We start from the raw sequence: 24,795 nt of genomic DNA on the forward strand, positions 1-24,795 counted from the left end.
TTCCAAGCCTGCAGCAGAACCACAAACAGGGATTCATTCACTCATAGCTTGGAGGGGAGGCCCCAAGTGAATTTACTCTCTTTTTCAGTTTTTCCTTTGCATTCCCAGGGAAATGTCATATAAGCTGTCTGGAATTGCTAGCTGAGGGAGGTGGTCTTTTAAACAATTTCTCATCAGCCTTTTTGTTCTGTAGGGAAATAAGATGGAATTTTGCTAAATAGTGAGTCATAATTCAAGGCAGATATTGATACAAGTCTTAATAACAAGCAAATATCAAATTATCATGAAAATCATTACTAGATGTAATGCTGGCATCTTTAACAAGGAGGATTTTCTCCTTCAGATTCCTATATCTAAAATTTGAATATATTTGTGTTTACAGGATCAAGACTGGGCACAGCTGCTTTGTTTTAACACACTGGTTGTTCTGTGGAGCAAAGAACAAGTTGGGTGCTTGGGTGCAAGATCTCAGGTGCTCGTATATGTTTTATTTTGTATAATTTAACAGCTACATTTTCATGTCTTAATATAATTTTTAGGTTAAAGAGATTTTGTTGATTTTGTACAAATACCATATTTAGGCCTTGCTTACTTACAGTAGGTATGTTGCTAAAACAGCCCAGCTCTGTGAGTAAAGGAACACTTTGATGGAAAGGTTTATGCAGCTGTAGTTAATTTTCCGTTAGAAAGGTTAAAAGGGCATACCTCAAAGATAGCTTGATAGAAGCATGTAAGTGCAAGTGAGAATGCCAGTGCCAGCTGTGCCCTAGTGTAGGCTGTGTGCTGAAAGACCACAGCACAGGTGCAGGGGTTGTGTGCGCAGGTAAGCGAGAAGATGATGGCTCGGTGACTGGGCTGCTCTGCATGGGTGTCTGAGGGGGCAGGTGGGACACGAGCATGCAGTGGTAGTGATTGTAAATGTACGAGAGTGCAGTGGTAGAAGATGTGAAATGTCCAGGTGAGGAGGTAACTAGTGGGTAGTGTGCAACTTGTGGCCAGTGGCTTGCAAAATCCTGCTGAGTTAGTGTGTCCTGATGGACCTAAACTGACTCCGTAGGGCTGAGGTATGCTGGCTGCGTTCTGTGTTATAGTTTGGGTGTTACGTGGGTCTTTTGGGGATAATGGGAGGCTTTGTATATATTGTGGTAATTCAGCTACCACACAACTCACTGGAGGAGAGAAAAGCAGCACCACCTACGTGTACAACAGCTGGCTATCCATAGCCTCAGGTAACCTGGGACCTGATCAAAATCAGGATCAGAAGTCTGTAGCCTCCTATTTAAAGAAATATCTTCTTTATGAGTTTTGTAATATTTTTATTTTTTTTTTTTTTAAAAAAAGAAGGGTTATGTATTTGGCAATTTTAGCCATGCAGTCGCTGCATTTACATGAGCAATGAGACCTCAGCACACAGATCTCTTAGTTCAGTTATTCATTTAGTTCAGTCCCCTGTGAAAATAGCCTTAATCTGTGACAACATATACTGCAGTATGGTTATGTCCTTCAGCTTTCTGTCTGTGTAGCAGTCAGTCACTTCATCTTGGGCAGTCTGTGACTGTGGAAAGCGGCTGAATTTTCTGCCTTAACATGAATGCAAACGTCCTTTGAAAGTGCTCCCTCTGGGAATGTGCACAATAATATCAGAACATGGGCTAGCCTCAAGTCACAGACATTTACAGTCACTGCCTTTGGGGACAGAGAGGTGGTGGGGGTATCCTGACAAATGCTATACTAGCCTTTTGTCTTTATCCTTTTGCAGGACAAGTGTGGCACAAGGGATTACAAAGTCAATGGCTAGTTCCTATTTAAATACCAAATATATTTAGAGTCAGTCCCACGATGCTGGGAATCAATCACCTGCTAATGCTTTAACTGGCTCAGCCAGCAGTTAGAAATATGTACTGTCATAGAAGTCATGTTTAAATTACTTTTTCTTTTTTCTTTTTTTTTTTTTTTTTTTTTAATGTTTAAAATAAAATGAAATTGACATACTGAAGAAACATTGCATAGGTATGAAAGGCAACAAAGAGCAATAGTGAAAGTTATTGGTTGCTACAATATAGGGTTAGGACACTTTTTTGAATAAAGAAAAGATTTTAAGAGAAAGATAGAGTTCTTTTTTAGTGACTATGCATATTTGTTTTTTAGCTGGAAGGCATTATTCACAACAAGTTGGTGTAGTGTTTTTGTGATTTACCAGCATGACAGCTCAGGTTCGTAAAGCTACTCCACGTTGCTAACTTCACATCACATGGTTTGCCAGAGAGAAGCTGGCAGATGATGCGTTTTCATTTTATTGGGATTTGATCAACTGCTCATACTTTCCTTGAAGTTTTTTTGTGATTATGTTTTAATTGTATTCTTGATCTCATTCAAAGTGCTTTTTTGCTCAAAAAAGAAGCAATGTCATAAAGTGTTTTTTTATAATTATTTATTTATTTATTTATTTGTTTATTTTTTTATCTGCAACCTTCCAGCCTCAATGAAGTGCTGTTGCTCAGAGGCTTAAGTTAAGGCTTCTGCTGTGACTCTGCTTATTTTAAAGGGGTATTTGTGCACTAGATAGAAAATTTCTGTTGTCTATTCATTGTTTAACATTTGTTACTCTCCAGGCTGTTTTCTAAGCCAAACCAAGCTATCACATATCTGGTCTTTCTAAGATCTGTACTTTTTTCTTGGAAAATTTGTCGAGATAGACAGGAATAACAAGAAGTGAGTACCAAAGGAAATGTTTTTTTATTCAGCAAATGATTGTAAATAATTAATATTTTCATTGAAACCAGAACTTGCTAACTGATGTCTTACCAAAACAAAACCGTGCTGCCTGTTTACAATGAACGGGTCTTATGAAGACCAAAGCTCAATGGACCTGGCGTTCCTTTCCAGAATTGAGTTCCAGTCTTTCCTAAATCTCTCAGGGTCTAGTATGCAAGCATAAAATTTAAACAATTGTCTTATGAGAAAAGCATCTCAATTTATAAAAACTAATGGCTTACAAATTTCCTGCAGAAAAAAAAAAAAAAGATATGTGGTAAGTTTTATTTTTCTTCAGGCATATTTTGAAGTTTATAGCATTTAGAAGCCTAAGAAAATACTTGGCATATGTTTCAAAATGAGCTGTTTTTGTGCCTGTATATAATTTTGTTTATTTGTCTCATGGCAAGAAAAATCTTTTACTCAACAATATTAGAATTAGGCCATATTATATTTTAGATCCAATATAACTCTCTATCAGGAGTCTGTTCCTAAATCGGTATTCTACTTTTTCCCATGCTTCAGTCACTGAAGCCATAATGAGTAAATGCTGTAGCTTTCAATTCTTACCTCTGGGATGAATTATAAAAAAAAAAAAAACCTCTCAAACAGATGGAGTGGGCTTTCTCTTTCTCATACATGTTATCCATTTATGTCAAACAACTAGCTATAGAAAATGTTTCTCATACACAGGTGAAAAGAAGATGATAATATCACCTGTTTTCAGTAGTGTCTAAGTTCACACAGTTTAAATTTCACTTTGTCCCTGTGCCTTATGTTACCTATTGGTTCTTATCTAGACCTTAAAAGGCACTGAGTCCATGGGAAATTGTAGACACAGTGACTTAAAAGGAGTTTAGGCAATGTGAATACAGGGCTATCCATATTACGTACGTAGTGGAGACACAATGTTCTCCTTGTATACAATTCTGCCAAAACAGTATTTCTTGTTTTGTGAGATGGAATTACCATTTTACAGTATTAAGGGCTTGATCCTACATAGTCACTGGCATAATTTCAGTGATGTCACAGAGCTTATGGCAGTCAAATATTTTTACTTTAGCTTGTCTGTTGTTGAACAAAGCAATAGTACATTGGGCTGCATGTTACAGATACATGTCTACATTTTTTGTGCTTTCGACTCCTATGTACGTAGTATGCAATCTATATCTTTTTAATGATAAATGAGTAGCTAAACATTTTATTTTAAACACTTACAAATACTGCTATGAAGTATCATTGTTTCAATACCTGTGTAGAAATTAATAACAGACACTTTTATTAAGGAGTGAAAGTTTACTCTTGCATATCTGAATGCTCTTTGACTGTGTTTCTTTTAGACATGCAAATTTCAAAAGATGAAAACATTTTAAACTGCCATGTAGTTAAATTTAATGGTCAAATATACTGTCCCTTGGCAAGCTTTCTTACTTAGATGAAACATTACCTAGGTTCATTACCACGAGACTTATTCATGTTATCAAATGTGTTGAGATTCAGTAATTCTGATGATGATTAGATAAAGTAGAAATAGCAATTAAAGTGTGTATTTAAAAGCACTTTAGAACAAATGCACTACTTGCAGTGGTACTTTGCATGTTGTACTTTGGAACACTTAGCAATATAAAGGAACGTCTTAATCTAATGGAATTGTGATCCTGTTTTAAATTTATCATCATTTTGATGGATGGTCTTTAACCACGCTATATATTACTGCAATGGGTAAATTCACAAGAGCCAGGGTTAATGAAACTGCATGGGTTTCAAATCTGTCAGAGAGACTGGTTTAGCCTTTGTTCTTAATGAATGCCACAACAAAAAGCATTCCTGTGGGCACTTCCCCCCCCCCCCATTTTTTTTTTTTTTTTTTTTTTTTTTTTTTTAATGACTAAACATGCTTAACATAAAAAGACCATCCTGCTCTCTTGTGGTGTTTCCTTGTAGGGGTCTTTTTCATAGTATGAGCTTATTCATGAAACCTGGCCCCAAAAATACCGAAGAAAAAGATATTGAAAAAAAATCCTAAGATAACTGCAGATGTAAATAATATATGCTTGTCTTTTGGAAATTCCATAAGACAACTTTCTTATGTTACAAAATGGAGTGTGAGACTTGGAGACAGAAGACTTAAAAATAGGAAGAGAAAGAAATTAAGAAGCTTAGAGCATGAGAACCCAAAAGATGCTCTTTAATGCCTTTTTTTTTGTCTAGTCTCCCTGTATTTGATTAACATGGTGGTTATTATTATTAAATAATTAACAGAGTAGCAAAAATATCAGTGAAAAGTTTCCTGACTACATGTTTTTTTGTTTTGTTTTTTTCTCCTTTTCTTATTGTCTGTCTGTTTTTTCCTTATGCTGATATTATAGTTAACGATCAGGTAGATTTTCACTCATACGCAACTAATTCTCTCCTCTAAATCTCAAAACTAAATTTTTTTCACCATTAGATAACTTTTGATCATACATATATTCTTGGGAAACTCCTGTGTACAACACTACCTATCACACTACCCCCAAAAGAATTCTGTTCTTGTAGGGTAGGATACTGAAGCTTCTGAAGAAATTATTTCTGAACCTGCAAAACTCATAAACTGCAAATCTGTTCTGCCCCATAGAAGATAAACTAGGATCTCTGGAGGACTGTTGCCAACATTTCCACTTTTCTACTTTTCAACTGATATTGGTTTCTAATATATATATGTATTTTAAGATGACACAATAAAAAGATAAAACTTTGGAAAAGTGCACACAAAGCCTTATCACTGGGAAAATGTTGACTGTCTGAGGTAATTTTGTCATTGCTAAGTTTCCAGAACATCTCAGTAAAGAAGGAGACTTGAAAAAGTTATTAGAATAATAAAATACTGTCCTTCCAGTAAAAGTACTGAACAAAAGTTGATCCAAGTTGTTGGAGCAATTGCAAAGGTGTTGCAATTCTTTCAGTTACGATTTTTTTTTTTTGTAATCCCATCTTGAACTATGAGAAACAATTCAAGAGACGTTAAGGGAAGATATATTGGACTTCAGACCAGAAAATCATTTTAGTCAACTTTCACTCTAAGAACAATACTGCAAGGAGCCCTGAGAGACAGGATATACCCATACATTTCATAGATCTAAAAAAAATATTTCACAGTTGTCATAACTGAACTTAAAAAATTGTGTTACATAAAAGAGAAATAAAATACATGATCAGGAATTCACTTGAGCATGTAAGAGCCCATCTTTCAGGGTCATGGTAGTGTCCAATAGGAATGTCTTCTGTCACCCCTACTATGTAGGATGGCCCTCAATTTGTTACAAGAGAGAGCAATGGCATTTGGTTAAGCCCTGTTGATTTCACTTATTTCAGTGCAAAAAATCGTGATTGTTTCCTTTTTTTTTTTTTTTCCTTTTGTCCCCCGCCCCCACCTTCTCCTCTCATATGTTTACTGGTTTCATACGTTTATTGGTTTTCATTCAGAGCTCATCCTGTTTAAGTACAAGTGTTACTGTCAGGGTCCAGATTAATTCCCTAAAACAAGGAAGCAAAACAAAGGACTTCTGTTTTCCTATGTTTAATACTGGTCTCTCATGAACTTCAGGGCAAAAGTGTCCTTTCTGCCCCGGTTACACTGCTGTCTGGTCAGTGTTTCTCTGCATGCTCAGAGCTTCTCACTGAAGACAGGCAATACTTGCCACACGCCGCTGGCCACACTAGGACCTGCAGAGACCCCCCAGTCCCTTTGAAGCAGTAGCAGTGTGCAGAATGTCCATTGCTTTACAATTTCAGGCTTCACATTGGTTCCTTGGTAAGTAAAAGTTTGTCCTGCTGTAGTGATGGGGTAGGTAGGTAATCTAAATAACAGAGAGAAGTAATCAGAGCTTTCACGTTAAAATTGCGAAGTCTTTTTTCTGCATTCTTGCTTTTGTTTTACATACAAGTTTCCAAGACTTTCCTGATCTACTGGCAGAATTCTTCTAGCACAGAAGTTAAACTTAGTCTCTCAGCTTTAGAAAATCCACAGCAATTTTATTATCCCTCTGATTGGATGTGGTTTGGAGGAAATCCAGCTGTGTGTCAGTAATGTAATGCTGTCAGGTACCATAGAAGAAGCACTATTGTCCTCCTTAACCCAGAAAGTCACCTGTGCATGACAGTAATTTGTATTACCCATGCTTCTGGAAGGACCATGGCAGGTGAGCAGTAGTTCTTTCAAAAGCAAGTCAGATGAGGGGGGCAAGACAACAAGAACAGTGCCTTCTCTACAGGCTGGAAAATATCTGAAACCATTCCAGTAAAGTTATACTTGGTTAGTGAAGCAGAGTAAATTCTGGGGTTCCTCCCTACTGTCAGGAACTATTCTCCCAGTCACCCAGGGAGAACACGCAGGGAGTCTATGTTATAGGGGGATGGGGGAGAGTATGCTTCAAGACTCTTCTGCCTACACAGTTGCTGTTGCAACATTGCTATAGCCCTTGTAGAGGAATAAACCATGGATCCAGCCGAGGCGACTGGTGGGACTGGATCACTGAATGCTCTGCCATAAGATCTGTTCTTAGGAACTAGTATTCTCTAATTTCTCTGACTGTTGTGGGTGCTACTGAGTATGTATGTATTTTTCTCCTGCCACACGTGCCTTTTCTAAATGCCTACAACGGCAGCATTCTATCGAGTGCACATTTCTTCTTTTAATTTATGCATGTGTATGTACATTGCTTTTCTCCTGCAGTTCTCTAAGAGTTTTATGGCCCATTACTGAGTGAGTAAAATGTGTGCAGATTTTGCAAGCCTCTGCCAGAAGATGTTTATTACTCTCATCATTCTTACAAAAATCATGTTCCAGCAGGTTCAGGCAATGTGCAAAACATGGTACATGTGTGAATTGGCCATTTAACACTATACTTACAATATCAGCAGCAATAATAAAGCCAGGAAAGGGTCCTTAGGGAAGGGGTTAGACCTCAAGTTAGTTAATTTGGTCATGAAGCTCTGATATGTGATATTTCCTAAACCCAAAGGTATAAGGAACAGTTAGCTTATCTTCAAAAGTTACTATCAATTGCTGAGGGAGGCAACAAGCCAAAATATTAGTGCAGAAAAGTTTGCCAGCTTGTCCATATGTTGCCTGTTTTGAAGTAAGATTTTACTTTGTCTCAGGGGTCAGCTTTTTGAGTGAGTGACCAACAGTGCTTTAAAGAAATGTTTGGTGTTGCATTGACAGTGATGCAAAATATACCCCAGACAGTATTTTAAGGTTCTCTTGTATAGCAATAAGTATTGCTGGTAAGTGTAACACAGTCATATGGCTGGTGTGAATGTTTCAGGCATGCTGATAGAATACTTTTATGTAGTAAAAGATCCAAGATACATCTTCTCCTCTTTTCTGTGTTAATGGTAACAGCACTGGAGGCACCCCTATTGTTTATCTCCTTCATTCTGTTCACAGTTACTGCTGCTTGCTCCCACTTACTTTTCATTTGTCTTTGCATTTCCTGTACAGCTCTTTTCTTCCCCTGATATTTGTGTGCAGTAAGTACACCTGTGTTCTGTGTGTTCTGCCTGAGACCCAAAAGACTAGAGTTTATGATGACTTTTTATGTTTCATAGATTTTCCTAGATTTTTTTAAAATTTATTTTATTTTAAGGAAATTTAAGTTTCTGGTATTTATAGGAATGAATGGATAGATGGTAAGGGGATGAAGTGATTGATTAGTGTAAATGGCCAACTATATTATCAGACACCATAGTACTGGCACACAGCTTTTTGTCGCCTCACTATTCTGATTCATAATCAAAAATGGGGAAGCTTACAACAGCATGGAGAGATTTTTTACTTCTGCTGTTCCCTCATGCAAGTATTTATAACTTTCTTCACAAAGGCCTTTGGCCAGTATGTGTGTAAGCAGACACTTAGGGCAGTCTGAAAACAAATAAAATCATCAGATTAGCAAAATAGTCAAAAACAAACAAAAAGCCAAACTCTGTCTCCACCATTGCTCTTACCTGAACATTTGTCTTCCCCTTAATGTTCAAGACTAGAATCAATGTGGAAACTCCTTTTCTAGTGTTCACTTGGCTTCTGATCAGCAGCATTCCTTCAACTTTCCTTCTGCTCCCCTTCACATACTTAGTTTTAAAAGGTGTCACCACTGTGCTTTGAGATAAAGGAAGGTAACTTCCATAGTTCTAGAAGCTTTCTTCTTCCCAGCACAAAAAACTTTAACCCTAACATTCTAAACCCTAGCATTCTTCCTCATTCAATTTTGTTTACAATCCCCAAATGGATGACAGTGACACATCTTCCTTTGTAGGAGCTGTGCTTTTCTGTCCCTAACATGTTTAATTCATTCTGGTTGCAGTTCAGTTGTTTCAGCATTTTTTTATTTTATTTTCAAAAATCTTACTGGTGTCTTGTTTTCAGAATCACCCCTATAACTTTTTGAAGGATAAACATAAATTAACTGTGCCCCCTAGTCCCTTGGTATTGTAGATAATTTTAGGTTGATAACTTTTTTTGTATTCAGCTCAGTCATTTCATTCTGAAGTTCCCTTAGGATAGCTGCATGAAGATTAGCCTCTCTCCATGTATGTTTGCACTTCATATACATTTCTTCCTGTATCCAACCCTAGTTTATGGATATGGCTAGTTATTAGAGGACGTTCCAATTCCCAGATGCAGAAGCCTAGCTGACTGTGTCCTAGCTGGAGCAGGTGTGCACCATCCCAAGTCCTGTAGGGAGGAAACGTGAGGAACATGGGGACCAGAGCTGTGGGACGTGCTGCAGAATGCATTGGCACCATACTCCAAAAATAACTGTTAGGAGCATCATGTGTACAATACAGAAAGCTAATGAAATAAGTCATGAACCAAACAGGAAGTATGTATTATCAATCTCATGGTATTCCATATATATGAATCAATGATTCGTATATAATGAACAGATTAAACTGAGGAGAAGCAGCCAATTGGCATGAATAAAGCAGGAATTCCCTGCTTATAGGGAATTCCCTATTTCCCAAAATTTTCTAGAAGAAGCCATTAAAAGCTTTTTTTGAGAGCCTGTATATCTTTTGGCTGATGGGTGTGATAAGGTAGAGATGGTATCAAAGACAGCTAGCTGGTCGGTAGAGACATTGAGAATTATTTGCATCTCAGAGTAGAATTTAAAATGAACATACACTTGGGTCCAGTACGATAAAAGTGCTGATTACTGAAAATGGCATTCAGGAGACAGGTTATGTTTGTTAACCTTGAACCTTTGTCTCAAGTGTGTCAAATATATCCTGAAATCCCATGTAAGAGTTAGCAATTAGAAAAGTATTCCATTGGTAAATATGAAACTTTAATCGAAGAAAGATTAGACTAAAATTGGGTTTTCCGGGTGACCTTTTGTATCCAATGCTATAGCTAACAGTCTGATCTTGAGACTAGGCAATAAATTTCTTCTTTGTTTTACTGCAAAGATTCCCTCATTTTCTGATAAGCTTTATCAGAGTGAAAGTTGCAAGCCTGGGTTGGTCTTGTCTCCAGGGAGGAAGGAAATCCATGAAGGCACTTAGGGTTATCTTTCTCATCAAGGTGCTAAGGAGCACCAAAAGGGTCTGTGTTTTCAAATACCTGCTCTGCAGAAGGAGAAAAGGAGAAACAGCCCCAGACACATTTTATTTTTTTATTTATTTTTATTTATTTTTTTTTGACATGCATACATTAGGTGCATCCTGGTTCCGTTACTCCAAAGAGAAAAAGTTGAGCTAGGTGTTATCATCCTAACACAGAGGCTCCTGCCAAAAGTAATTCAGTTCTTTAACTTCTGTCACTTTATTTTGCCCTTTATCTTCCATTATTCTAGTGCATCATCCTCTGTTTTGTTATTTCTTTGTTGTTTCTTAGAACTAAATAATTTATTTATTCATTATTTATTGCACCTTTAGCTATTCAGTATTCAAATTTAATCTTAGTTTGCTTTGAGTCCTTCTTTCTCTAGCTTTTTTTTTTTTTTTTTTTAAACCTTATTTTTTGCTCCTTTTGCTGACCATGAATGAAGACAGTAGGCAGTTGAAAAATCCTTCTTCTAAACTCTCTTAAGCTCTCAGAACATTTGGTTGGATTTGTCCAAATTTGTTAGCCACAGGGGCTGCCTCCCAGTTCTTGGGTCTCTCTGGTAGGCTACACTGCTCCCAGCTGGTCCTCCCTGCTGCAGGAAGGCAACAAATGATGTCTCAGGCTTTAAGCACCTGGTCAAACACAAATGCAGAAAGCCGTGCACAGATGGAGTTCTACTCATCTTGAGGCTGTAACAATATTAAGCTATCTAATTTATATACAAAGGGCTGAAGTTGCCTGTTACTGCTGTTTTATTAGACGTGGTTTTCTCAGTGGGGTCCTGTTCCATGACTAGGGATCATGGATGTTAGAACAATGCTCAGAATAAATAATGTCTAGGAGAAGCATTCCAACTACAGTAGTAATGCACAGCAGCCTTATTTGCAGACCATGCTGTCATTGTACTAGTCAGTGTTTAAACACATAAGGAAAAAGACCTTAAATAAAGTACCCTGTGCAGTCAGAGTTCATTCCCTGATCAAGAAGTGATTAACACAGTGATGCTTCTAACATCTTTGTTTTCTGCCATTTGGGCCTTTATCCGTGTGGGTACAATAGATCTAAATAGATCTTACAGTGTAGTCTTTTTTCTCTATTATATTCTATATCATTAAAATAGCGACCTTCCCCATCCCAGCTCTGTGTGTGTATCCTGTGTTCCCTGCTACATGGTAAGGACAGCCAGCTCTGATGTAGGACCGCTTTGCTATTTCTGTAGAGACATCTGTATTTCCCTGCTCCTTCAGTTCATCAACTCTGGCCTCAAGGTGCTATATGAGTGCTTTGAGGGCCATTAACTGCTTGCACCACATTTGGATCAGACACATATATCTAACCTTATCTTTGAAAGGTCTGGAGAAAATAACATTGAAAAAGAGATCTTCTGTTCAAGTTCGTGCCCTCTTGACTAGTTTGAATTAACACTCACTCAGAGGGGGTAAGAAGTCAAAAATATGCCTGGAAGGTTAAACATTAAGTATGTAAAGCTAGACTTCCAAACTTCCATAATGCATGAAAATGTGTATGTAAAAATGTCTGAACAAAACCAAAGTTTAACAGCTAATACATTTTAAAGTATAAGGATTTTAAAGCCTTTTTTGAGGTTCCCTTTTGCTGGTTGCCTTCAGGGGAGGTGAGACAATGTTCTAACCTTTGCAGCCAGCTCAATGGAAAAGAGGGAAAGAAGAACACACAGGCAGAAAGAAATCTCAAATTTCAGCTTGTTGTGTGATCTTAGACAGGCTTCAAGAATGAAAATCTTTAAAGAGAACCCCATAGGTGCTACATGATCTGCATTTTGTCAGTCAGGCTCCCAGTCATCACAGGACACAGAAGCCACAGATCTACTGCATAGACAGACACTCCTCTTTACAGCTGCTGTCTTTCCCTTCCCAGCTCTTATACCTGAAGGTTAGTAATTGACAGCTCTTCCAAACAGCTCTTTGTGGTGTTTGGGTACCCATTCTGGATGCTTTTAATGACAGAATGGGCACCAACCATATCCTGTGTTATTTTGTACAGGCTCAGCAGCTTTGGCATGGTGAAAGAGTCTCATGGCTCATCTGTTCCCTCCCTCTGTTTAGGGAGAACTTGTATGGTTTACCAAAATACTCCTTGCCCTTCATTTTTTTTCTTTTTTTTTTTTTTTTTTTTTTTTTTCCCTTTCTTTTTCCTAGGTGGGGTTTGTTAAAGTCAAGTCAGATTCCTGATTCAGTTCACAGCATGGCTGTGTTTCAGTTGACTTGGTAAAATGGGGAAAACCGTGAGATGTGCGATGTCAACAAATAGGGGCTATGGGTTTAGTGGGAACTTGGTAATCTGCACAAGCCTGCCTATTGTTAAGTCATAGCCTCAGTCTCAGCAGTTAACATAAAAATCTCCAATGAACCAACAGTGCTGTGCAGGAATGCAAATTGGTTTTTATTTGTGCTGAGTTATGGAGATATTTTTCTTTGTCTATATACCATAAAATGCAAAATCTTTGCCTTTGACTTTGGTCAAAGATGTTGAACCCTCAAAGAACCCTCCTGATTGCAATGTACCCTAATGGCACTAGTTCAATATGTGTTCAGTAGTTTATACAAATAGTTCTGGAGTGCTCGAACCATTTGTCATTTAAAAATTTTTCTATCTGTCCAGCCCTTCTTATGTCACTTTGTGAATTTCAAAAGTTAAGAGCACTAGTGAGAAAGAGGCAGTTAAACATTAGCCAGTGGAGTAAATAAATAAAATAAAATAAAATCAACTAATGCTGCTTTAGATTTGGGATATTTTATTTTTATTTTATTTATTTTTTTCCTGAATTTATCAGGCCAGTTATCGCTTGGTCCTTTGATTCCGAATAAAATTGAAAACTCATACGTGCATCTTGCTGCCCGGTGTCAGCACTGGCAAGCTTGTGTGATCATATTTGAGCTGAATATTTCAGCAAATAGCGTGGCCCAGCAGCAATTGTTGAGCCCTGTCTACATTCTCTCTTTGCAGTGAGCAGGGATTTTTCATTTCATACATCATTTACAGCTTGCCACAGTGATTCTAGTCAGCCAGGATATATTTTCAACACAAAGAGAAGAAAGAGAAATATATATCATTTGTTGCAGAAGTTGGACACATTGGGTTGAAATTTAATTACACTATAAAATCAAAGCTACACTAATAGACAAAAAGTCAACTATCCTTAACTCAGAGTAAAAGATTATTAGTTTTTTTTTTTTGTTTTTTTTTTTTTTTTCCCTCAAGAGTTCTGCATAGGCTTATCGGGCAATAATTTTGCTACTTTTATACATCATGGATTAAATACATAAGAGTCAATATGTACACTTAAGCAGATACAATGCATATGTCATTCAGCTAAGTATTTTACAAAATAACATAGGCCTTCATCCTCTTGAGACAGTGGTTTTGTTAATGACACATTAATGCTAAAAAGTGCATCTACCATTCCTTTAGATCCTGGAGAGTCTGCAGGTCACTGCTGGGCAAGACGATCAATTAGGAAGGGGGGGTTTCAGCAGGGATCCACTGCCTGCAGGATCCATGTGACCAAGGCAGGCTTGCTTCTATTTTTCTCTTTTTTTCTTCTTTTCTTTTTTTCCTGCCCAGCGTCCTACCAACATGTCTGGATTCTGATCTGCAATAGCTAAGGTTAGCAGGATTGATTGTGCTAGTAAGGTGAGCTGATTTGAAACAAAAGCAAAACCAAACCCAACAAAGCCAAAATAACAACAAAAACCCGTTGTTTCTGGAAATTTTTGTGGCTTCTGTAAAACTCAGAGGATCCCTAGTATTGCCCCTTGGGATCAGATCCACAGATAAAGTATGTGAGAAAAAGAAACATAGGCCTTATGCTTTGATACCTTCTTTTCCTTTCTCATTGGAGCTTCAGAAGAATTTCTCATTAGAGATTAAAATGATTCTTTACATTTCTAAATGCACCAGAGTCACTGAGATCTCCAAGCACGGTTTCATTTCTGAGACTTATAGGAAGCTTCATTTATTGAACTGCCATGATTTCTGGGAACCATATAACAAGAATATCTTTGATTGAAATGCGTTAAAAGTTGAATTTGTGGAAAGTTGAAGGTATGAAAGGTATACAAAATCTGTCAAATTGGTATTAAATGATGGTGTGAAGTAGGATGCATGATACTAATTAATAGAGTTTCTGGGGTAGTAAACAGAGCAGTAATCAATCACAGCCATGACAGTTTTGCCAGTCTGGGGATTGGAAAGTAACTTCAAAGAGGGGAGAAGTCTTTCATATTTTTCACTCCCTGACTTCCTTGCATTGTCCCTTGTAATGCTCTCCATAAGTTTCAAGGATTGATAAATTTGCCATTATGCCTTTACTATTGCTGAAGCAAGTATGGAGAGGTTGGAGGGTGGATAATGACGTAAGTGAAATTAAGCTCTGTTATTTAAGGAAAAAAATGAGCATAAAAAGATAGAGGGATTAGAGTATGGAAGCAGCTTACATGCTTCCAAGGTTGTCCAGAAGCAGAGCCCAGAAGCAGCAATACAAGGAGCAATACACTTTCTTTAACAAAGTTGGCAGAGCACTGATGGGGCACTGCGTGGCATAACAGAATGTTATTTCCATTCTTCAAATGACAATAAGAAGAAAAACAAGATGGCAAAGGCCTTGTGCCTTTTCTGGGATCATCTGTGGTTGTCAGACTTGATGAGGGCTTTGTCTATGTGCTTTTGACACCTTCTTTAAAGCCAGAAAAGCAGAGAAAGCTATATGCCTATAGTCTTGACCTTGCTTCCTTGTTAAGAAACTGATCTGATGAGCTATGTTTGTTCTTTCAAGTTTCATTTGTCAAAATATATAAGGTCATCACAATTGCATGTATTTGACTTTAGGAGATGAACTGCTATAATTAGTAACAATACACTTATTTTATTACACTTGCTTTGATAGAAGCCAGGGGTGTTTAAAAAAAAATAAATCTTAATTTCAGAGTGAATTATATTAGTTTTTTGTTGTTGCCTGCATTTGTTAAACCTTTTTTTTTTCTTTTTTTTTTTTTGTGTGTGTAATTAGCAAGCAGTAAATTACTTTATTTCTCTTTTGTTTAATTGAGTTAATGATGTCTACAAAGAAACACGATACCAAGGATTTTTTTTTTTTTTTTGCTCATCTCAAGGGGCTCTTAAGAGTTTCAGCTTTTGCCAGACTCAAAGCTGTAAGGCGTGCATCAAGAGTTGTCCCAACTTCATTCACTTCATTGCTGCATAAAGGTGAACATAAGTAGTACAGAAGACAGCTTGAACAGAGGCAGCTAGGCTTGAGCTAGCAGAGGGAGTGTGCCTCGCAGGTTGACCCCTCTGTGTAAGTGAGTGTGTGTTTTTTCCTTGCTGAGAGGGCGAGACTGGTACATTAATGAGCCATCTGCCTTGCTGGGCCACAGTTTTAAGAACAACATGCCTTCGTGTCCTTTTCATACTCTGCCCTCTAGAAAACTTAGATCTGTCATTATTTATGACAGGAGACTCCATCATATCAAAGGATAAAGAAATCAGTGATGAAGAGAGAATTAGGGAAATGAGAGGAGTTACAGGACAGAGAGCTTCATTAGAGGGGGAAAAAAAAAGGGAAGAGGAAGATATAATGAGGCTCTTGTTTATTACTTTTGCTAATTTAGGAAATCTTGCTGCTGGCTGTGGCACTGGAAGGTTAAATTGTACAGATACTTTCAAAATGAATATTATAGCTGGCCAGAATACAGGACTAAAGTATTCACTTACATTTAATGGGTAGGTCTTGGTCTCAGACTGTGGCCATCTTGTGTTTTGAAAGTTAGGGGATAAAATTTTGCTTAGCCCTGTATACAACAGATTTGTCAAGATTAAGGATACCCTGTATAAAGTGGCCTCATTTGCAGGTTGCTATAGGCTGTTTTTCCTCTTCTTTCATCATTTTCCTATTAATCCCATCTCTTCTTGGACACTAGTTCTGAACTTAACCAGGAGGGACAGAAAGTGCTAATACCAGTCACCTTCTGCAAGAACTACAACTACATTTATTAGATGTTTATAGATTCTTACTAGTAGCCGTATGACCTTTGCTGACTGTAACCGCTCCGCATACAGTCAGCTTTGGACAAAGGATGCCTGCATCAACTCTGCTGGCAAGTTAGAGTCAGAACTGCCCATTGTGGGCTGGGGATGCAGGAGTGATGTATTAGCCTGTGACTGAGCTCCCATGTCTTGGAATGGCAGAAATTACATTCCCCAAAATGAACTTCTTTCTTGACTTCATATAGTTTTTCTATACATAAATTATTATTTAGTGCTGTTTTCTCAGCTAAAATTGTAATATTGCATTTTTACCATGTGATGCTTTTTTTTTTTTTTTTTTTTTTTTTTTTTTGTCACAGGCTAACCTAGGAAAATGCGTAGTTTTAGGAGTCCTCCATGGCTGTACTTGTTGTCATTGTATTTTTCTTCCTATTTTTCCTATTTTTAGCATCTCCGTTATTCCATCTGGAAATGAAAAGCATGATACATTTATTGAGCATTATTTGGGAACCAATATTAAATACTTGTCTGTTAACAGATGTGGTGTTTTTAATCAAGTTCTTTCCGTTACTGTGATGCATTTTCTTTGTGAGTAGCTCTACCAGTTCTAGGGATTATTAAGAGCAATCATTATTTACATGATTGGACTTCTGAAGGAATTCAGTTTTATTTTCTTTAGTGAATAGAGTTATTTTACTCATGGTGATTGTTTTTAAACTGAAATTTTGTGGCTCCCCTAAAGTAGATGTTGCTTTACTACCATAAGGGTAGTTTGTCCTAAGATACAGCATTGGTTTTGTTTTCTATAATTTTATGCTGATGACAGCAGACCGGCGAAATCCAATTCATACTGTGTGAGATACTGTGCAGCCTAGAGGTGCAGATACCTCAATGTGACCTCCTAACCAGCAGTACATATGGAGGGGGTTCTCAGCTCTGAGGGAGAGGCTGCCATGCCACGTGACAGCTGAGAACTGGGTGCTGCTCAGCTGTAGCCTCGTGCCACGCACCACTGTGGGACCCAGCCTCCAGGTGAGCCTGTCCCCTTGACGTGGTTCAAGTGGAGGCTGGGTCTTTTCCTGACTGTCTGGATCAGGAACAGTGGAAGGGCTGATAAAATGTTACTCCTCAGTAGAGACAGATGTGCTATCCTGGCTGTATTAATAGAGTTCAAGGGAGGCAATTTCAGTTATTAGACGCTAACTGAAGCTAAGTTTTTCTTTTTCAATACAGACCATCCTTGCTTGCTGTTATTGATACAGTAGATAGTGTTTTGTGATAACAATATCATCAGGGAGAACCATGGCATGTCAAGAAAGATTTTTTAATATGATCTATTACAAGAGCAATAACAGAAGCAGAAAAATACGGAAACAGCTGTGTCATTTCAACAGAAAGCTACCTTTTGCAGATTTACAACTCTGGAAGAAAAGGTGCCCTTTGAAATTCTTACACCTAGTGAAAGCTTTTCCCCCAGCTTTCCAGCCAAGTAGATAGTAGTGTGACATCATGCTTCTTAGCAGACATTATTAACTCAATTAAACTGAAGAGATGTAAAGTAAATTACTATGTCCTAATTATACAAAAAGAATCAAGAAACAGACAACAAAAACAATTATATAATTCACTTAGAAATTAAGATGTTTAAACCACTAACAATTTAAATCAAAGCAATGGTGATAAAACAAGTGTAATGTTGCTAATTGCATCATTTCATCTTCTGAAGTCAAATACATACATTTTTGTTGACTTGGTGTATTTTGGCATTTATAAGTACAGCAATGGAACCTGAATGGGTTCAACTTACTCAGCAGTGTAGAAAAGTACATCTTTTGTAGAAGCTGAGCCTGCAGTGATGGGGAAATATATGCTTGTAAGAAAGCTTCAGTCAGGCCGGTAGGCAGTGCTGAGGCAGGAATCAGGCACTCCGCATCCGTTGCCTGCAACCTCTTTCTCCTTCCTAACCCCTCTTGACTAAAACTCCCAGTTGCTATACTCAGGCTGTGTTTGATAATTGCTGGTGTTTTCAACATCAACAAGACTGACAATAGCAGAATTGAAGCTCAGTGATGTTAAAGCTTGTCTGTGACAGCTTTGGCTTCAAATAGAGCACAATATTCTTTTAGATAAATAGTAGAGGGAAGTCTTCTTTCTTTGTCTCCTTTCTTTCTCTCCCTCTCCCTCTTTCTCCCTCCCTCCTTTCCTCCTTCCTTCCTTCCTAAAAAACAAGATTGTGCAATCCATGGAAGTTTGGGGTTATTACTCTGATTAGTGAGCCAAACCTCTCAAATAAATGAGAACAATTCTGATACTGATGATGAAAAGAAAGAAAAAAAAAACAGTGAGTTACTACCTACAGAGTAAGATTGGGTTTGTTTGTTTGTTTGTTTTGACTTTTTGGCCTGGCCTTTTTGACACATAGGAGAGCTTCTGTGGACTATTCACACTGGATTGGAGGGCTAACTCACTTCCGTGGGGTAGTGCCATTGACTGAGGGCTGAATTTGCCCCAAACACAGTAAACATTTAAAAAGTAGATGTTTCATTCTGACACACCAAATGTACTGTTTCAGAGTAATGTGAAGCAAGGTTATATACAAAGGAAGACTGATTATAATATCTTATACAAAAGAACCACTCTGTAAACCTCAGAAAGAAAATGACTTGTACCTTTTATAGAGTAAGAAGCTGAGCTTGCAGTGATGGAAAAAATGCAAGGGTGTGTAATAATCAGTGCCCAAAATGACCCCAGGTTTTCTAACAAAATCAGCTGTCAGAAGATCTGACCCATCCAAATATAAGCTGTGGAAATGCACCCTTCTACACCATTGCCTCATACCAATCAATAACAATTCAATCCTGGCAGAATTCAGGCAGAGCCTATTATAAGCTATCTAAAACTGAATTGCTGTCAAAGAATTAGACATCAAGGGGATTGCCACACTACTCTCTGATGGGAAAAAATACTGCCTTAGTTTAGTACAGCGGGACAGTTTCAGATATTGCTCAGTGCCAACTGCTTACAAAGTCCAGAATTATATTGACAATATTTTAAGTATCTATAAATAAATGGAAATTTCAAACCTTGGCTTTGATCCTAGCAGAAACTGAGGCAAGCAGAAATACAGTAGTAATTGTTTCCTGTTGGTTAGAACCCTGCCTGACTTTTTTTTTTTTTTTTTTTTTCTCCATTGCAGGACACCTATATGGTAGCTTTCCACCACAAGGTGACTCTGAATTGTTTTCTTCTAATCTGAGTGCAAACACAGGGATTACCAAGTCTTTTTTTCCACTAATGGGTATGTGCTGTGATATGATATAGTAGAAAGAAGAATGAAGATTCTCATTTGCTTCTGGTTCCCTTTATAATGGTGTTATTGTGAATAGACATTTTATTATTAGCTGTCTGTCAAAACAGAGAGTTAAATGTTTTTAATGTCTGAACAGTAAAATTTTCATTTTATATACTGTAGGAGAACTGCCCTAAGAATAAGAATATTCCTTTGGTTAGATGGAGGTACCTTGAAAATATTGTTCCTTGAGCTTACTGGTGTTTTCAGGACAGGGTTGGAAGTACAGTACAGATGGGCTTATTATTCAGTACCCCTGCTGACTGGTTAAGTGCACTGTTACCGATTGCTTGCGTGGATGTGCTATGAAGCAGCTCTTAATACCCAGGGAGATGAAATGGGGCCCATTACGGGAAACAAGTAAATGTGAAGTAACAACTGGTTAATATCTTTGGGTATGAGGGTAGAAGGTGTTTGTTCTTGAACCATGCCTATCAATGAGTGAAGAGGTAATTTCTGTATCCTCTTGGACTAGTGTCCAAGGAAGCAATTTAGGATTGATGGGTATAATCAAACGTTGTACTAATTAATGTGCTGTGTGCATGTTTGTAAGTCATCGGCTGTCTTACTCCTGTTGCGTTACTCCCAAGGCACTCCTGTCCACAGAGTGGCTCACTGGTTTCTCCTCCTGCCTGCGTTTTTCTTTACCTCCTGTGGTTGACATCTTTCCTGCCAGCTGTGCCTTTTCTGCAAGGTAATTCTCTTCACTGCTGACTGCGATCCTGAGGGACTCGAAAGCTGTCAGCCACACTTTTACCTTCTGCACTTCCTTCTCCTTTCCTTACGTGTTTTTCTTCCTTCACTTCTCTCCTGCTGCCTTCTTCTGCTTTCTTTCTTAATTTGGACTTCACTGCAACCTGTAAAACAAGGGGGAAGGCTCAGCCCCAGCTAAGAGTCATAGAAAGGGATGGTAACAGTTAAAAATTGTTCTGTGAGGAGTATCTTCTGAACCAGAAAGCCAGAGATTAAAGTTTTAACTAGTCAAAGAGGACAAAATTGCCTTTGTGGTTATAAATAGCCTTCAAAAGGAAATATTAAATGTGTTTTTGATGGAGAATAAAATACTTGAGCTTTGCATATATTGAAGAGCTACATAGTTCTCAGTTATTGAGCTTGCGGTTTTTGCTTAGTGGTGACAGTACCTAATGGTCTACAGAAACCTTTGACAGATAGCGTAGTATGAACCAGTATTCACCCCATATGTTTTCTCTGGTTAACATACAGAAATCAGAACCACAAAAATCACAAATAATTAGACACTGCTACAGACTTGCTGAGACATGAGATAACTGCTTTCATGTTGTCAATTTTCGTTTCTCAGAGTTCCTTTCTTGCTGCTGCATTCAGGTACATATCCTGATTTTATGTTAAATCCCCACGTACTCTACATTTTTTGTTTGATAAAACATGCAAAGAAAGATATTTCAATGCCTCATTGAGAGCACACAAAATATTGTTTTCATATTGTTACCCAAGAACACAGTGAAGTAATAAAACTTCTAGATTTTCTTTAAATATATCTATGTAGTTATGTAGATATCAATTCAAGAGCAAGAAAAATTTCCTTGAAAATAATGAATAGTTTTGCCAAATAATATTTATGGTAGGATATATAGTGGTAGGTCACTGTAAACTTCTGTGATCAGCCCATCAAACAACTTCACTCCTAACACATTGGGTATGTTATTGATGCAGAATAGCTTTTACATCTTGCTTTTAATTTACCATTCTACTAATGGTATTATCTTCCTGCTACAGCTATTTATCAGGGTGGCAATTAAGTAGAGTCTACTTTTCATTATATCTTTTGAAAAATATCTAAATTAGGATGATCTAAAACTACAACAAATTATGGGTACTTGAGTTGCTTATATTTTTGTTCCATGGGCAGCAATTTACCCAGTGTTTTTCCCATTCAAGTAAATGGGAGACAGCTGGGGGCTAGCAAGACTCATCTTACCAAATCATAGATATTTTAAACAGCTGGCAATAAACTATAATTTATATCTGTAAAATAAAATATTTACCCATATTCAACCTTTAGAATATGCTTGAAAGCTGCATCCAAGCTGATATGAAGGAAAGCTTTGTATCACATTGCTATGGGCTAGGGCTTCAGTTTATAGTTAATTTATATGCTGTTCTTCTGAAATGCTGTAACTTTTATTATTAATCAATTTAAATTGAAAGAAGTAGTAGTTCTCAGAATTAAAAACAGACTTCCTTCAGTAATTGAATTCATCAGACCAGGTTCATAAGAAGTAAATGCAACTGAACTCTACAATGAGAGCATCAGTGGAGCTGAATTCATGTACATCATGTGCTTCAAGAAGTCTGTATTTCACTCACAGTCTTTTCTAAACCGTTGTAAGTGATGCTCTGAACAGGGCTGAACAAATGTCTTTTCTAGTACACTGAGAGTTATATTTCTCAAAAATTCCAACTTAGATTTTTTATTTATTTATTTATTTATTTTAATCAGGGTCTCATGGTTGAAAGTTTTAGCTTTATTGCTTTGTAAAATCTGTCCTGTCATTCTGTCTAAAACTTGAAGATACACTCTTTCCTAAAACACACACATAGTGTTACGGGGCTTCCAAACCATTCTGTTCCTGCTCTTCTGTAATTCTTAGAATATCTAAGATGTCACATCTCCATTGGACTCAGTAGGCCAACACAGTTTTATCCCCTACTTTGATTTGGCACTAGGGTCTGTGACATACATGTAGTGGGAGCTGTGTTAAGTGCTTAGAACATCTGAGGGCTCATTGTGGTTCAGTGACATTTAATAAAAACAAGGTGATTCTGTGGTGTGTTTTTTTCTTCTTCTTTTTTTTTTTTTTCCCCCAAACAAAGGCAGTACATGTATGGAGATGAATGGGATGCGGTGAAGAGCTGGGAATTTGAGCAGTCTTCAGGTAAAAAGAGATTAAAATATAATAGCTTGGAGTTACCCAAAGCAGTAAATGTGGTAACATCAAGAAGTAACATCATTGCTAACTTCATGTATATAGGTAAGAGCATATTTTCCCTGACGCTTCTAGCAGCGTTACAGCTAACTTTGTAATATTACAGTGTTTGTTCTGATGTGATAACGTTTATTCAGAGGGGAAGGATGCTGTTGATAGAGTTTGCCGCTTCACGTAATGCTTCAAGAAATAAGAAATAGAAGCAGACTTTAAGTAGAATTTATATTCTTTGCTCTCTGATGAGAAGATAAGTAACTGCTATTATCTGTTTTCCTCAAACACTTGCTCAGTAAAATTCAGTTCTTGTAAAAGGAGTGCCATACTCACCAAAGAGCTGAACTGCTAAGGCTGTGTAGTAAGTGGCAGTTCGTTTCTAAAGGCTCGTCTTCCTGTGACTTAAGTATCTGCACCGTGGCATTAGTGTGCAAGAGACTAGAAATTAGAAAATAAAAGCATTTGGTGTGCTGTTTGGGGCACTTGGCCTTCATCATAACGTTCTGGATCTCTGTAATACAGTCCCAGCCATCTGCTAAGGAGCAGTAAAGCGACTACTGAAGAACAGTGCTTTTGAGCTAGCCCAGTTTTCAAATTAGCTAAATTGCTCTTTTTCACTTCTAAGTTACTTTGAATAATGATTTTGCCCTGTGACATGTTTCGCTATTAGATTTCACTCAAAATTTTAGTTTTCTCTTTTGTTCAGTAATTCCTACTGTAAGTTTGGAATATGATGTTAGATGGTAGATTATGCACATATGCTGTTTAAGTTGGATTGGAAGCTCTCATGACCATTGCTTTTGTTACACTTTCAAGCCTTTTAGTGTGGGGAACCTTCTCTTCACTATACATGTACACATTATTATCAGAGCATATATTTGGCATAGGTACATTTCTAGAATTCTAAAATACTTAATGTTTTCTATTTTCTATTTCTTGATTTAAACTTTTAAAAGCTGTGAACTCTGTGGTGAACTCTGTCTCATATCTTGCAATTTCTTGCAATATCTTGCAATCTGAATATAAGGTAGCAGGAGAGTGAAGTTTTGCCTAGATAAATAGGGCAATCTACTGAAAATAGTTCAGTGCAACATCTAAATACCTTTCTATTTAAATATTTTTCTTGTAACTGGAATTTTACAAGAGACATAACAATAATACATTTTCATATTGTTTTCCCCTAATTCACAGTCTAAAATCATGATGTGTTTTAAAATATCACTTATAATTAGGCTTAAGTGGGGCTTGCTGATGAAACTTTTTTTTTTTTTTTCCTGAGAATACTGATTCATCAAAAGCATAGCTTCTCATTTTATCACATATTTGTTTACTTAAGTTTCTACTGGGGAATTTCTTGGGTCCAGAAAAGAAGAAAGAGGAAACAGCAGTGTAGGGATTAGTTGCCTAATTGGATCAAGCGAAATGTTGGATGACCCAGCTAATGAGCTATTTGGCTGTCTTCATTTACGTTTCTCTTCCTCTGGTTTCTGATTTCTGTTGTCTGTTTGTTCCCAAATGTAGCAAAGTTTTAATCTGTTTGTTTGTTTGTTTGTTTCAAAGAAGTTTAGATCTTGTTTTTGGCAAGTCCTATCCTACTTATGTTAAACCTCTCTGGCACATATCTAGAGTCTAGAAAAAAATTATTGAAACTGCATGGGTTCTACAGTATGTAGATCCAAATGAGAAACAAACACATGGTAACACAAATAATGGTTTTATTAGAAGGTGGTATATGGCTCAGTAGTGTTTGGGAGCTTTTGTATTTGTCTGCTTGTATATCTAAAGATTACATTTGCTGTGCATTAGCTAAAGCATCATTGCATTCTGTTGGTTATCTGTCAAGGCCTCAAAGCTCTCCCTCTGTCTCTGCTTTTCAAGATGCAGTCATGGTTCCTTTTCCCTGTCTTTATATATTCTGGACTGAATAGTCCAGAATAGTTATATATTCTGGACTGAAAAGAATATGACAGTTAAGCTCTCTTCTGTGAAGTGACTATGGTGGTTCTAGCACTAGGATTGCAATGTCGACTGTAGTCTGAGATTTACTTGTGATTTATTTGCAGCATTCTCTAGCTTCAGACATAAATACATATCAAACAGTATCATCCTATTGTCTC

General features: G+C 37.3%; 1 protein-coding gene across 8 annotated transcripts in view; it reads left to right on the plus strand.

Annotated features, from left to right (window-relative positions):
* Positions 1–718: 718 nt before the first annotated feature.
* The window catches only part of LOC311440967 (uncharacterized protein), a 181,617-nt gene continuing 157,540 nt past the window's right edge, over positions 719–24,795 (plus strand). For 4 of the 8 annotated variants that reach the window (XR_014695685.1, XR_014695686.1, XR_014695687.1 and 1 more), the window contains exons 1-2: positions 724–823; positions 19,563–19,664. The gene's annotated coding sequence lies outside the window, so the exon portion shown is untranslated. Of the gene's footprint in view, positions 824–19,562; positions 19,665–24,795 lie in introns of all 8 variants that reach the window. The other 4 variants (XR_014695683.1, XR_014695684.1, XR_014695681.1 and 1 more) reach the window with 3 other exon arrangements.

This window comes from Aythya ferina (genome assembly GCF_964211825.1).
Source record: "Aythya ferina genome assembly, chromosome: 8".
In the NCBI taxonomy this organism is placed as follows: Eukaryota; Metazoa; Chordata; class Aves; order Anseriformes; family Anatidae; genus Aythya; species Aythya ferina.